The sequence below is a fragment of the Solanum dulcamara genome, chromosome 5 (genome assembly GCF_947179165.1).
Source record: "Solanum dulcamara chromosome 5, daSolDulc1.2, whole genome shotgun sequence".
Lineage (NCBI taxonomy): Eukaryota > Viridiplantae > Streptophyta > Magnoliopsida > Solanales > Solanaceae > Solanum > Solanum dulcamara.
The window spans coordinates 60963088-60980128 of record NC_077241.1 but is presented as its reverse complement, the minus strand read 5'-3'; the positions used below and the strand labels follow the sequence as shown (position 1 = coordinate 60980128).

General features: G+C 37.5%; 1 pseudogene; it reads right to left on the bottom strand.

Moving 5' to 3' along the window:
- Window positions 1–2383: 2383 nt before the first annotated feature.
- Window positions 2384–4288, bottom strand: LOC129890646 (histidine decarboxylase-like; annotated as a pseudogene).
- Between the last annotated feature and the right edge of the window lie 12753 nt (window positions 4289–17041).

Here is a 17041-nt window from a genome sequence, read left to right as displayed (position 1 = left end):
TCCCACACGTGGAGATAGTCTTACATACCTTAGTGATGAATGTTGAAGAAAAATCTTGGAAGATGAATCATTGCCTTGGTGTTTCTTCAAGTTCTTGAGCGTAGAAGTTTTTGAGAATGAGAGTATTTAATAATAAAAACTGATTTTCTACACGTTTAAGGCTATTTAGAGAACTCCCCAAAGGTTTTAGGACTAAAATACTCTTTTAGAAACTCAGAATATGCCAAATTTCCCGTTTTGTGGTCATTTGAGTGACTGACCGTTGCTTGGGTGACGGGCCATTATCCAGACTGTCATAACTTACCCAAAAATGGGCATTTTACCTTAGTGTGACGGCCAAGTCTGACGGGCCATCACAGGTCTGATGGGCCGTCACATTTCTCACTGGACACTGACAACTTGCAACGTCTCTGATAAAGTGGTTATAACATTTTACTATGAATTTGGATTGACGCAACTTGGTGTCGTTGGAAAGAAGACTCAAAGATCTTTAATTTGATAGGTAATGAGCCACCTAAATATTTATATTCTGGGAGATATGATTATTTGAAGTTGACCAAAGTAAAACATTAAATTGAAACTCAATCGATAAGGAATCTTTCAACTCAACTTTGTGCTAGAGGATTCTTGTGACCTTAAAACATCTCCAAATTTATCCACACTAAAGAATTGATCTTAATATCTATACACAAGTAAAAATCATCCGATATGACCCTATAGGCATATGAAAAATGACTTAGGTCTTAGCTTAAAAAATTTCCAAGTGTTACGATGGAAGTGGGGGGAAACTACTGATTTCTGCAAGGAAACCTTCCATAGGTATACCATGGATCCTAAGATGCACACCACTCTTCTACGCCTCATCCCAAAATGTAACAACGCTGTCACTCTTAAGAACTTCAGAATTATTTCCAATTCATTTTTCAATAAGTTATTAAGATGACTCATAATAAGTAAGGATAATATAATAAAATTAACATTTTATTTATTATTTTTAAGGAATGTGTCAAATCAAAATGAACAAATATACATGGATGGAGGAAGTATAAAAACATCTTTGTCCCTTGTGATAAATAGGGATGGCAGATGGTGCGCGACAGTAAGGTTGCGGGACAAATCTGCATAAACCTGCAGAGACTCCAACCTATCCACCCTACACCGCATAATAAAAATTTATGTTTTCAATCGGTCCGCACATACCTCCAACACCTTATAAATCTGCTCCGCTTATTTATTTATTTTAACTGTATTTGATATTAAAATTCAAAATTTATAAATTTCTTTTTATTGTCCACAGAACAAAGAATCTGGTCAGCATTGATTTGTGTATCATACAATTCACTTGGATTTCAACAAATTGGTTGTACTGTCAAATATATATTTTAAAGTGAATGTAACTCAATGTCTCATAAAAATTTAGGACTAGTATTATTGATACATATGATTCCGAGTCCAAATCATGTACTATCAAGGTCCTGAGTTTGGATAGTAGCCTTAACCACAACATCTAGGTATGCAACTTGAAAAAAAGAGAACAAGTACAAGAATATTTATATATTACCTATCTTTAATAATCAATGTCGCGAAAAGGTAGTTGGTTCAACATAGTTATTTGCCCTCATCAATGTCTGTAAAAAGGTAGTAGTTGGTTAAAATAGTACCTTGCATGCGGCCGCATATCAATTCAGTTTATTATCTTGCGAAATTTTAGTAAAATGATTATATTTCCTTGTAGAAAAGTCTAAATGACGAATAATTTGATGCATTGAAAATTAGACTCGAAGATCTTTAGATTAGTAGGTAATGCCCACATAAATCTCCATATATTTGGAGATATATTTTTTAAAGTCATACCATAGGAGGGATCATCGTAAAAGTCCATCACAATGCAACCTTCAACTTAAGACTTTTTTTAAGCCTCCCCTATGCCTCTAACTTTTGTCTAACATTTCAATTAATGCCTTCATATAAGAGTGCCTTGATATAATTACCCATTTATGATCTTATTCTCCAATTTTCACACCATTTAATCGATTGTTAACGAGTCGTACCTTCATTTAAACTTTTGGGTTATAATGAATAGGTCCTCCAAACGCTTAAGAACCACCTGAATTCCTTAATTAGATCTATTCTTCAATTCCTTGGAAAATTTCATCATTCTATTTTATCAATTAATTTGTTATTTCACTGTGTATCTCGTATTGTATCAAATTTACTAGTATATTTATGATAATGATACCTAAAGAGAAACTTTTTTTTCAAATTTCAAAAATTTGATAAAATAAATTTCAAATTAAAAGATACATGAAAATTTATTTTTAAACATAATTGGATTTAGATCACAATTTTTTGAGTCACTCATGCATAAGAAAATACTCCATAATCAATCAAGAAAATTCCCAGTCATTGGTCCTAAAGGAATTTTGTGATAGGAGCATAGACAGTTTTGAGAGCCTATATCATCTGCTAGACAAGGAGACAAAGTTATTCCTTCCTGGCACCACTTTTTCCTCTCTTGCATTAAATCGTTGAAGAAATTGTCTATGGTTTTTTTTGTGATGCCTGGCATAACCACAACATGTGCCATATCTCTTGTGCAAGATAGTTGCCAACGACGAATGAACTTATTGTCACAAGGCCTTTCAAAGACGACAATATTGCTAAACTCATTGAGCATAGAGCTAATTCCTGCTTTATGAAGCCGATCTTTCAAATACCGAGCATTTTCATTGCATATTTTTGCATCTTGTTGCAATCCGGCATGACCTTTCATGCTTAAACTGTACTGTAAGAATATAGGTGCCAAACCATTCCAACTTCCAGAAATTGTATCATCTACTGAGGCAATATACTCAACTTTTCTTGAGAGAGAACTAATATAAGTCTTCCGCGTTATTGAACGCCGCAAGGCATGGAACATCCTAGAAACTTGTGGCCTGAAACTGCAATACTTCCTATCGACTTCTTGAAGGTAATTATTTTTGCCTAATTGACAAATTATAAAAAAGTGACCTGCGTCATTTTCTATTTGTTAATTCCCTTAAAAGAAAATAATGGAATAAAGTAATCTTACATGCTTAATGAAGGGGACAGTTAGTCCATATAGTGCAGCATCACAATGGATGTAATACCTATCATTGGACTAACCACAATTTTCAAGTATTTGTAGGACCACATCAAGATCATCAATTGCTCCTTTGTAGGTAGATCCTACAAATTAAATACGTACATTAACATTACTAGCTAATTTTTAAAAATAATACTACTCCACAGTCCACACCTATATAAGTGATGCTACAAATTAATTAAAGCTATCTATTTGATGATCTACCAAAATTTATATTGATGATGGCTGGTTTGTTCTTGTTGACAAGTAACTTTGATCGCAAATCTCCATAATCAATCTCCCCATTAACTAAAGTGTTAATAGTTTCTAGCTCCATTTGGTGCAATCTTGCTGCTTTGAAGACCGAATAATGTGAACCTGCTGATGCATATATTATCCTATTTGGAAGTAGCTCTCTTCTGCACCACAAATCGTGAAAGTCAAGATCATGTTGTACTTAAGAAAATATTGTTATGCCTAAATATTTAAATTAATTTGTGCTTTTCAATTCATACAACTTTTATGTATTTTTCATATTATACATATAAGTTTTATACGTGACTTGAAAAATATTCAAAGTAATGTGTGTACGTACATATATTCAGTATTGAAAACATATTGAATTCAGATGATCAACTCGTAGCCCAAAGACTAGAGTAGCCTCTACCTACCCAACCAAAACGCCATGGACATTGCCCTCAGTGCCACCACTAGTAATGTATCCCCAATATTCATCCTTTTCAATTTCCCAGAGTTGTGCAAACCAATCTAAAACAGCCACTTCAAAATCTTTTGAATGGAAATCCAAAATTGTTCAAATGAAATTGCAAAAGTGGGGCTAAAGCGGCATGATGCTCATAACAAAGGTTAATTGGATAACCTGGAAATAACAATCTAGAGAGATCAAACTTACATATATATAATTAATATTTTAATTTCTTTATATTAAAATTTTAAAGTGACTACATTTATATATATCTACTAATTACCCATATGATATTTCGTCCTCTGGGATAATGTGTCTACATATTGAGTTAAAATCATGTCCAATTCTTCGGAAGATGCTTTATCCTTAACATGAGGTTCTACCAAACCAAGACGTATATTTTCCCTTGGAGACGATGGTGTGTTCATTCCATTTTTTGTTGCCACTACCATTGAGTCAAACTCCTGTATATTCATAATCACACACACAAAAAGATAAATGTATTAATATTATTTAAAATCAAATTAATGAATGAGTATATGGTTAGTAAGCAATGGGCATAATATATAAACATTCCCTTTAACGTGAACCCAACTCCTCCAACTTTTGGTGTGCATATGTATTATAAAGTTGAACAAGTAACCACATGTGTCCTACATGTATTATGCACGCAAATTATTATGTAGGACGCTACATAGGACACATATATAACAACAAAAGTTGCTTTGCCTTCTTAACTTTTGTTTGGTGAATCTTAAATTTCATGTCTGTCATGTTGACAACGTAAAGGAAAATATCTTAAACTATGAAAATAACATAAACTTGGAAATATATTTACTTTTTCTCCCTTAATTAGGAGGAAGGAGGAGTCTACGCTGGCAAGGAGGTGTAAATTTTTGGTAATGTTTTTCGATTTTTTCTTCTGTTAGTTAAAATTTTTGAAAAATATTTTCTCTAGAAAAATAAGTTTCTTAAAATTGAGGAATATGACTTCCTTTATTAAGGGAAGTATGGAAACAAGTTACTAATATTCCACATTGGTAGTATCACGCACCTTACAACACACCTCATCCTCATCGCTACCTCACACCCCCTTCCCTCTATCTTTATCTCTCATAGTAGTTATCTAAATTATATATATATTAGTTCTTGAATACGTGCGTTGCACGTGTATCTCATGCTAATTCGTATTAATATTCTAAAATGATATAACTAAGCTTTTCATTTTCTTCTACTAGACATTGAACCAATTGCTTTCCAAATTTGTCCAGCCAAAATTTCCTAGGGAATGCCTGAAAACATAAATATTGAAGTATGTATGTGATGAAATTTGTAGGAGAAAAATATAAGTGCAAATTCATGAATGATTAGTCTATTGAATTTATATTTATTGTCATTGCAAAGCACTAATGTCTAGAAATTATTTTCAAATAATAAACTTGAGAATACCCTTTATTTTCTAGAGGTGAAATCTTGCGATTCTTAATTATGTTATGTCAAGCTTGTGATTTTCTTACGAGTTTTGCATTGTCCATGTTTCATGTTTCTAATGATGTTTAAAAAGACTATGTCATATATACTTTAGCAACTTGATCATTGCATTATCATTTTTATGTCATATATTCCACATTCCATAGTACTGACACCATATTTTTTTTGCCTATATTGTTTTGTAATGTCTCCACATTGGATCAAGAACAGGATTAAACCGACTAGCGACACTTGCAATCGTAAGATCAATATCAGAAGTTTCAGGGTTAGGCTCTTCGTGGCAAAAGTCTTGCACGTCTTTGGGCAATTCCTCTCATATAATTAAGGGAGCCATTGAAAGGTGCTTTCTTGTTGCGTGAAAGTGCTTGAGCGACCGTCGGTTCAATCCAATCAGTGGGAGTGCAAGAGGGAGTCCAGCTCCAAGCTTTAAAGAAGAGAAGAAAGACTTAGCTTTGAAGCTTCCCTGATTCAAAAAAGAATAGGTCACGACGCTCCATTTCAAGCTCGCGATTAGCATCAGATCCTGTCAGTGTACACTGCTTGGTGAGTCCTCATGGTTAGAGGGAATGACCACATTCTTTTATGTCATTTTCATACTTCTTTCAGTTTTAGATTTATTTTGTGAGCTAGGGCTTGTCCTATGCTACACTTATGATAGTAGAGGCTTGTGACTTACTATGATTTCTCATCTTCAGTTGTTGTACTTAGGTTTCTCCTTATGTTGAGATTACTATGTTGAGACTTATCTTTCGCTCTTTAAGCTACTTGCTTGTGTTGTTTTATCTTAATATCATGCTTATGTCAAAAGCCTTGTTTAGGGTCTTTCGGAATTCTATTCGCCATGTCACGTCAAAAAGTTAGTTTGGGTCGTGATAATATTATGAGATCATCCTTAAAAAATCTATCATAACATTTTTAGAAATCAAATTCCCCAAAATTACTGATGGTGTAAAATAATATATAAAAGGGAATGGTTAAAAATATTGAACCCGTTTTTATTGTTCTTTTATTTTATTTCATTGCTTTGATGTTATGTCTTCACCATCCAAGTTGAAACCTAACTAACTTACTTATAATATTTTTTTAAAAAAAAGATCCAGCTCACTAATAGTGTGCCCTCTTCTCTTTTGTACATGTTTTTTTTCCTAATTCAGCTTTAGTGGGTAAATACACCGACCCAATTCATAACCGTAGCCTCCGATTCCTCTTCTTGACCATTAAATAATTATTGGAGACTCTTCTATGAGAAACAAAAGGAAAATAAATTAAACATTCTTCTGCAATTTGGTAAAGGTAGAGTTGCTACCTTTGAAAATTAAAGCTAATAATTTGCTTTGCTTTACTGGAAAGATATTGCAGGCTTGATTGAGCAAACAGATGGTAAATTCTATGTTGAAAGTTATACCGCCATTTGCATGTTGAAGAGCGACAAGGGGATCTCCAGAAATTACACACCATATATCAAATATGAAAGGCCAAAAATTGTGTCTGTTGAATTGCCGTGGAATATGGTGTCTCCTTTCTACCAATTTTAGATCCAAAAAATAATTATTCAGAGCGTCTATTCTTAATCAGGATTGAAGCAAATTGATTTCTGAAGCACGTATTTTATATGATGGTGTAACATAACTTGTCTGAAGGAGCACAACTTTTGGTTCGAAATTGAAATGGTGTGTTTCCGTTGTTAAGAGTAATTATTTTAAAAAGATTAGAAGTAAGATATTTAGGTTTTTAGGAGGGTTATTTTTGTAATGTAACTTTTAATCACTTAGTCATATTTTTAAGAAGCGTATTTTTGTAATTTAACTTTTAAATTTTGGGGTTCAGTAATATAGATGTATAATATTTTTTTTTCTTAAATATCAAACACGAAAAAAATAAATAAGAAATCCACTTAATTTTAAAAAAAATATTTTCGAACATACAAAACACGCCCTTCTTGTGTCATTTTTTCCATTTGCACACTTAAATTTTGTGGGGGATTCTACAATCCTATTAAATTTTGTGGGGATTTTATAATCCCATGTTCTTGTATACAATATTAAATCATTTATTTCAGAATATCATGAGATGATTTGGTGCAGATCTGTTTCAACAGGAATCACACAACGGTATATCGACCTTGCTGGCTATTTCTTATTATTAACAATTTAGAAAAGAGAGACTTCAGAATTTCTTGACTTCGCTACTATGCACTTTTCAAACTATTAGAAATTTGTGGTAAAATACATACTCTTGAACCAACAGACAAGGTATATTATCACATTTCAAATTATCTCCCAGACACTGGCACCCAGCACATCACCGACTAGACACACCCAATTTTCATCCCTTAATCATTATTTTGCAATATTTAATAAGAGAAATATGTATTCAAATAATATAATAATTATTTACGAATAATTGAAATCTTAAACTATTAATTTAAAACTCTTGCCCGATTATGTAAACCCAACAAGAAAACATTCAATACTCTTTTCTAAGCTCCACGAATAATGTGGTGGCTAGTCACCTTAACAACTGGATGAATTATTGGACAATCGTCAGCTACTAGCTTAATCATCACCAACAATATTTGTATGGACATGCAGGTAAGGAGTGAGTTTTACGTAAATATAACCTAGTAAAATCTTCAACACTATCTTTTGAATACTATTGGAACAAGGACTAGACAATACAACAACACAACGAGCGCAGAAATTGCCTTAGTGATAGATGGATTGACGCGACAAATTCAAGATGCGGTGCCATGGTGTATGCTTTTCGCGGATGACATAGTCCTGATCGATGAGACTCGCCGCGGAGTTAACGCTAAGCTGGAGGATTGGAGACATACCTTGGAGTCTAAAGGGTTTAAGTTGAGTAGGACAAAGACAGAGTACTTAGAGTGCAAGTTCAGTGAGACACCTCAGGAGGTTGGCGTTGAAGTTAGGCTTGGTGCTCAGGCCATCCAAAAGAGAAGTAGTTGCAAGTATCTTGGGTCTATCATGCAAGGCAGCGGGGAGATTGAAGATGATGTCACACATCGTATTGGGGTAGGGTGGATGAAATGGAGGCTCGCTTCCGGAGTGCTGTGTGACAAGAATGTGCCACCAAAACTTAAGGGCAAGTTCTATAAAGTGGTGGTTAGACCGGCTATGCTGTATGGGGCGGAGTGTTGGCCAGTTAAGACTTCTCACATTCAAAAGATGAAAGTTGCTGAGATGAGAATGCTGAGATGGATGTGTGGGCACACCAGGAGCGACAGGATTAGAAATGAGGCTATTCGGGACAAGGTAGGAGTGTCCTCGGTGGAAGACAAGATGCGGGAAATGCGACTGAGATGGTATGGACATGTGAAGAGGAGAGACACAGATGCCCCAGTGCGGAGGTGTGAGAGGCTGGCCATGGATGGTTACAGAAGAGGTAGGGGTAGGCCGAAAAAGTATTGGGGAGAGGTGATTAGACAGGACATGGCACAGTTACAGCTTACGGAGGACATGACCTTAGATAGGAGGGTGTGGAGGACCCACATTAGGGTAGAATGCTAGTTCATAGTCTTGTTTTTCTTCTCTATTCATAGGCGTAGTAGTGCATTACGATCTCTTGCGCTGTGAATTATGATTTCTGTTATTTATGTTATTATTTATTACTTTCTATGCTTTGATTACTCTATTGAACCTGTGACGCTATCATTATTTATTTAATCGTTATTTGTTATTTGTATTTATTTATTTGTATTTATTTGTTATCTATTCGTTATTTGTTTGTTGTTTTTCTCATAAAGCTTTTAATTTCCTATTCTAATGCATATATGCATTTATGCTTTTACTGAGCCGAGGGTCTCTAGGAAATAGCCGTCCTACCTTGGTAGGAGTAAGGTCTGCGTACATTCTACCCTCCCCAGACCCCATGTTGTGGGATTTCACTGGGTTGTTGTTGTTGTTGTTGTTGTATATATATTTTATGATATAATACTCAATAAGGTCCAAATAAAAATTCACAAAGAACACAACATATATATTTCAACTCAATACACACTCACGACTTGTCATAAACGGTAGTGGAGAAGATCAACCTATCATCTCGACAAGTCCACGACAACATATATAATACCCTAAAAGTATACTATGGCAGTAGTATAAAGCCCCTAACATATGATACGTTTGTATAGGTATGCACCTAGCATATTATGACAATGTACATATGCCCCTAGTAACTATATCATGGAAGTTAACGAAGGAGGTCCAATGCCCACACGCCATGGTATGAGATCACGCCATACCACAAATTACTTATTAAGTAATTTTCAATATTCTTCACAAAATAACAAATTTGCGATTGGTTAAAGACCACCGATTCTGCCAAGCGCACGCTTGTCCCAACATATGGATCAGTCAGATAAAATACATTTTCAAAGTAGATTTAAAAAGCAAGCACCAAAACTTAAAGTCTCACATACCTCAAATTTACAATTCAAGCACCATTTTTAGTAAACCAGAACTATGCTCTCGTGTCTCGAGTTTACCTCAAACATGATGCTTTGGATCAAAAATCTCAATGAAGATTATCCTCTATCTTCATCTCTCATAGTATTTGTTGTTGCGCCTCATTTTTCTCAAAACGAGATTGCAAGAATGTGACAACTCTTTTTAGTATTTAAAAAGAGAAAAGTCGCCACCTAACGAATTAAAGGCGCGTTAGGGAACCATTCTATTCTATAAATAATTGTTAAGGATCAACGCAATCAGAATTCATGTAAGGGTTCAAATTACCTCAAAAAGGTGTTAGGCACTTTTCAAGGTCCACAAAGGTGGATTTTGACTGAATCTTATAAATTATGTAGGGGTAAAAATATAGCAAACAAAGTCTCTTATTTAACTTATGAAAGGCTAAAGTGATAAAGAATATGTGAGGGAAACAAGTAAAGTTAATTATATAACTAAAGAGAATAGACAAGCGAGAAGACATAATTTACACAATTATATATAGAGGGAAAATCGTTCTTTATTTAATAAGACTACCCCAAATAAATACAAACAAAAAAAATATTAAAAAGTTACAGAATTAAGGATTTGTCACGCCCCAGGAGGGTACTCTAGGCATGGCCGGCACTCGAAAGCCATTTCTGGCTTCCAAGCGAACCACCTAGTCCAGTCACACATTCATTCAAACACATTCTCTCAGCGGAAGACTCATTCAATGAAGTACTATTCATAATTTAGGGCCAAAGGCCAAATAACTATCAAATTAACAAACAGTTATAGAAGAACTACTCGAAGAACAATCCAACATTTCTACACTCCGGTCTATGAAGCCTCTATCAACAATCTGGGAGGTGCCAATCACAAGTCCATGGCTACCAACAATCAAAATAAAAGAAACAACACAAAACTATACAAGAAACTCAACATCCTCCGAAAACTAAGAGGACTCACCAACTAGCTGGGAGTGTGTGGATCTTCAACGGTGCGCCGGTTGATGATCTCTAGTACCTGTCTCTGTATCATGAAACGATGCAGAAACAACATTAGAAGGAACCAAATCAACTCGGGAATCTCAACTCAGAAAGAAATACAACTCAACAAGCGTCCTAAGTCTAAGCAAGAATATAGTTTAGACGAGACCAAATCATATACAAATCAACTCAATACGACTCAGAGTACTACCAAGACCTATGTGGGAGTTTTTCTTATCCGACAACCATCACTTATGAGCCAGTGACAATACAAAAAACCGACGTTGTTGCCGCGTCCGTTCATACTTTGCCAGGGTATGAACGAATCAACCAATCATGGATCTAATCCAACCAAGTCCTATAATGTCAGGATAATAATTTTGGGGAAGCATCTGACTTTAACGGTTCAATCCCCTTCTACGTTTGGCGACGTAGTTATTGGGTTCGAGTATGGACTATACTCTTGCCCAATTCAGTGCTCGATACTTCTCCCAAGACTCAATGCTCATAAAACTCCATCCAATTAACTCAATCAAATCATATCGACAAGTCTCATTTACAACCTTGTCAACTCATCAACTCTATCACAATCAAACCTCTCCCAATCATACAATCCGATCAATCCCAATCATATTTTTCAAGAGTAGATTAAATATGCATTTATAACAACATACAAATCTATCCAATCGTTCCTCTATTCGTTTAACAAATCTTTTGGGACTTATCGCAACTCCAAGGTTTTAATTCAACAATTCAAGATAAATAACATATTTAAGAAAATCAGCATTTTTGTCATAATCCACATAGTCAAGAAAATCAATAAAGCATGTTTAACAACCCATCTCCATCGACTCATGCTAAAAAGAAGATTTTAGGAATTTCTTAGCTCAATAACATCAACATAATACGACATTAATTAAATAAGTGACAAGACTCATTTGAACATAAACCTACTAAGAACTCCATTCTTATGAACCTTTAACCTCAAAGAAAGTATAGGGCACATGGGTGGACTCAACCCATGTTTTGAGTAGCCTTACATACCGTAGAGAAGACTTGGAGAAAACCTTGTTGTTGGGTCTTCAATGGAAAGCTTGAATCTTGAAGCTCTTGGAGGCACTTCTTGTTGGAGAAGGATTTGAAGAAGAAGAAGAAGAGAGGGAAATTTTCTAGGGCTTTTAGAGAGAGAGAGAGAGGCTAAAAATATGTTCCAAACACGTCCCAAGGCTGTGTATATATAATTTGGGGAAATACCCAAATTTCCCTTTCTCCAAAATCTGGAAAATAGGCCAAAAATAGTCTTGGAGCGATAGTGGCGCGTCGCGCCACTGCGGCTCCAAGTCGAATTTAGGCTTAAAAACCCTGCAGCCCAATAGTGGCGTGTCGCGCCAGGGACCAAACTACTGAGGCTGTTTTATGGCGCGATAGTGGCGCGTCGCGCCACTGCGGCACCAAACCCAAATTTCCAGCAGTTGCAACCCAGGCCTGAAATTTCTGCCGTGCTAGTTCGTCTTAGGATCGTCATATCTTTTGACTCCAAACTCCAAAAATTACATTTTTGGTGGCGTTGGAAAGAAGACTCGACGACCTTTAATTTAATAGGTCGTGGTCTACCTAGATTGTCATCTTTCAAAAGATAGGGTCGTTAGAAGTCGACCCCTTATACGAACTCATCCTAAAACTTAGCCACGATGAATCTTTTGGACTTAGCTTGGTCCTAGGGGTCCTTTGTGACCCCATATCACCTCTAACACTTTTCAATTTCTCAAGGACTCATCTTAACTTATGCATACGCTTCACCATAATCGAGTTCGACCCTAAACGTATACAAGAAAAATTCGAATCTTAGGGAAACATTTTGGGGGGTGTTACAGGATTTAACTAAATTAATTCATATCCTACCCATATCAGAGTCAGGCGTATTAACGGAAGACAAATATAAAAAGTTTTCCATTTTTATATCAGAATCATAACCTGATTTCTCCACAGGACTTTAACTGAGGCGATCTCTTTGTTCCTCAATTTGTGGATTTGGCGATCAAGAATTTGGACCAGAACATCTTCATAGGATAAGCTATCCTTAACTCCAATACTATCAATAGGGACTACCAACGAAGGATCGCCTAAGCACTTCTTCAACATGAAAACGTAGAATACCGGATGAATAGAAGCTAACTCCGAGGGTAACTCCAACTCATAGGCGACACTCCCAATCCACCTCGTAATTTGGTAAGGACCAATATATCGAGGACTAAGCTTCTTCTTCCTTTCGAACTTCATGACGCCCTTCATGGATGACACTTTCAAGTACACCCAATCACCCGCCTCAAACTCTAAGTCCCTCCTCCTCACATCGGTGTAAGACTTTTGGCGGCTTTAGGCTGTCTTTAGCCTATCTTGAATGACCCTCACCTTCTCCATGGCTTGGTGAAAAAAATCGAGCCCAATCAACTCGACTTTACCAACTTCAAACCACCCAATTGACGATCTACACCTCCTCTCATACAAAGCTTCATAAGGAGCCATTTGAATGCTTGTATGATAGCTATTATTATATGCAAACTCTATGAGAGGTAAGTGATCGTCCCAATTTCCTTTGAAGTCAAGCACACAAGCTCTCAACATATCTTCCAATATTTGGATGGTGCGCTCTTCTTGGCCAACTGTCTGGGAATGAAAGGCCGTACTCAAGTTCACCTTCGACCCTAATCCCTTCTAAAAAGATTTCCAAAATTAGGAAGTAAATTGGGCTCCTCTATCTGAGATGATAGACATGGGAACCCCATGCAATCTAACGATCTCTTGGATGTATAACCTTGCATAATCCTCTACGGTGTCCGTAGTCTTAACCGCCAAGAAGTGAGCTGATTTTTTCATCCTATCCACAATTACCCAAATCGAATCATGTTGCTTCTGGGACTTCGGCAAACCTGTAATAAAGTCCATGTTGATCATCTCCCACTTCCATTCTGGAATTTCTATATTTTGAGCTAAACCACATGGCCTTTGATGCTGAACCTTCACCTGTTGGCAATTCGGGCACCTAGAAACAAATTCCGTAATATCCCTCTTCATCCCACTCCACCTATAGATTTCCCTCAAGTCATGATATATTTTTGTGGAGCCCGGATGAATAGAGTATCTGGAACTATGCACTTCGGCCATAATCCTCTCTCGAACATCATCGACATCGGGTACACACAACCTATTTTGGTACCTCAACACACCATCTCCCCCTTTGGTAAAAACCATCACCCCTTGTTTATGAACAACTTCCTTCAATCGAAGAAGAACGGGATCCTGATCTTATTTCTCCTTTACCTCTGCCACGAGTGAGGATGTAGACCCATCCCGAACGTCTACTCCGCCTTCATTATTCTCTTCTAGTCAAACTCCTAATTGGGCTAATCTATGTACCTCCTTCGCCAACTCCCTCCTTCCCTCCTCCATATGAGCAATGCTACCCATAGACAACCTGCTAAGAGCATCAGCAACAACATTAGCTTTACTTGGAAGGTAAAAGATGCTCATGTCGTAGTCCTTGAGTATCTCAAGCCATCTTCTTTGCCTCAGGTTGAGTTTCCTTCTGGCTGAAAACATATTGTAAGCTCTTGTGATCGGTGAATACATCAACATGCACTCTATACAAGTAGTGGCACCAGATTTTAAGCGCAAATACCACAACTGCCAGCTCAAGGTCATGAGTTGGGTAATTCCTCTCATGAACCTTAAGCTGTCTTGAAGCATAGGCTATCACCTTCCCCCTATGCATCAACACACAAACCAACCCAATTCTAGATGCATCACAATAGATCACAAAGCCCTCTGTTCCATCAGGCAAAGTCAGGACAGGAGCAGTGGTTAGCTTGGTCTTCAATTTCTGGAAAATCTCCTCACAAGCATCGGACTATTGGAACTTAGCCTTCTTTTAGGTCAGCTTAGTCAATGGTGATGATATGGATGAGAATCCCTCCACAAACCTTCGATAATAGCCGGCCAAACCCAAGAAGCTTCTTATCTCTATTGGGGATGTGGGTCTGGGCCAATTCTTCACTGCCTCAATCTTCTGAGCATCAACCTGAATACCATCTCCGGATTCAATGTGGGCTAGAAAAGCCACTGATGCAAGCCAAAATTCACATTTGGAGAACTTTGCATATAATACCTGGTCCTTCAGAGTTTGCAAGATGACTCTAAGATGATGAGCGTGCTCCTCCTCATTCTTGGAGTAAACCAAGATATCATCTATGAATACAATCACAAACATATCAAGGTACGGTTTAAATACTGGGTTCATGAGATCTATAAAAGTTGCGGGTGCTTTGGTTAACCCAAAGGACATGACCAAAAATTCAAAGTGGCCATAATGAGTCCGAAAAGCTGTCTTTGGGATATCTCACTCCCTCACCTTTCACTGATGGTAGCCCGATCTTAGGTCAATCTTTGAGAAACAAGTGGCACCCTGAAGCTGATCAAATAAATCATCTATTCTGGGGAGAGGGTATTTGTTCTTCACGGTGACCTTGTTCAGCTGCCTGTAATCAATACATATTCTAAGGGACCCATATTTCTTTCGCACGAATAGGACTGGAGCACCCCATGGTGAGACACTCGGCCTAATGAATCCCTTATCTAATAAGTCTTTCAATTGCTCTTTCAGCTCTTTCAACTCAACCGGAGCCATTCTATATAGAGGAATTGAGATAGACTGGGTATCAGGAAGAACATCAAACCTAAAGTCGATCTCCCTATCAGGAGGGACTCCAGGCAGATCTTCAGGAAAGATATCCAGAAACTCATTGACAATCGGAACTGACTCAAGGGATGGAGACTCAATACCGTCATCTTTCACTCGGACAAGGTGATAAATGCACCCTTTTGAGATTAGCTTCCTGGACCTAAGGTATGAAATAAACTTACCCTTAGGCATAACAGGACTACCCTTCCACTCCATGACAGCTTTGTTCGGGAATTTGAACTTAACAATTCGAGTCCTACAATCAATAGAGGCATAACAGACATAAAGCCAATCCATGCCAAGGATCACATCAAAATCGACCATGTCCAACTTAATTAAGTCGGCCAAGGTATCCTTGTGATGGATTGACACAGTGCAATCTCTATAGACTTTCTCAGCTAAGACAGGATCACCGACAGGAGTAGCTATGCAAAAAGGGTCACGAAGATATTCAGGAACTTTATTGAATTTACTAGCCACATACGGAGTCACAAAAGATAGGGTGGCACCCGGATCCATCAATACATAACAATCAAGAGAAGAGACTCGTATCATACCCGTTATGATGTTTGGAGAGTTCTCCTGATCTTGACGACTATCCATGGCATATAGGCGGTTTGTACCTCCACTCGTACCTAAAGTGGTGCCCCTCTAAATACCTCTAGCCGGCGGTGCGGTGGCAGAATGCTGGACTCTATTTCCCCCTATTGGACACTCTCTCTGGAAATGGTCCATTTGGCCACATTTATAACAACCAACCCTTCCCGCTCTGCATTCTCCCAAGTGGAGCCTACCACACTTGATGCATGGTGGCTTCCCTCTCGAGCCTTGACTTATACTGGCCTAGGATTGAGAACCCTGGGGTCTGAAATTCTGGCGACTCTATCCCTGCCGATCATACCTGCTCTGCAGCATAGGTGCACTGGCGGTAGATGAGGCATAGTTGGAAGGCCTCTTCTGGAAGAAGGACCTGTTGCCCTTGTTTTGCCTCTGTTCATTCTCATGCCCAGCTGATCTTGCCTTCTTGCTCAGATTCTCCTCTCTGTATTTTCTCTTCTCATCCTCCACCTGTTGGGCATACACCATTGACCTTGAAATATCGATATCGGAGATTAACAATGCCGCTTTGCACTCCTTCTTCACATGTCTTCCCAAACCGGAGACAAATTTCCTCATTTTCGACATCACATCCGGGATCATATCTGGAGCATACCTGGAAAGCTGGATGAACTTCAGGCCATACTCTTTAAAAGTCATGTCTTCTTGTTTCAGATTCACAAACTCCTCTACTTTTGCTTCCCTCAATTCTCGGGGAAAGAAGTGGTCAAGAAAGGCTCCCTCAAATTCATCCTACATAGCAGGTTCAGCATCCTCACCTCTACCTTGTTCCCATTGGTTATACCAAATGTTTACCACATCCTTGAGTTGATAAGACACCAAATCAACCCCCTCAATCTCCGTAATATGCATAGCTTTCAGAATTTTCCTCATCTCATCGATAAAGTTTTGGGGATCTTCATCAACCTTAGAACCCGTGAATGTCGGTGGATTCATTCTTAAAAA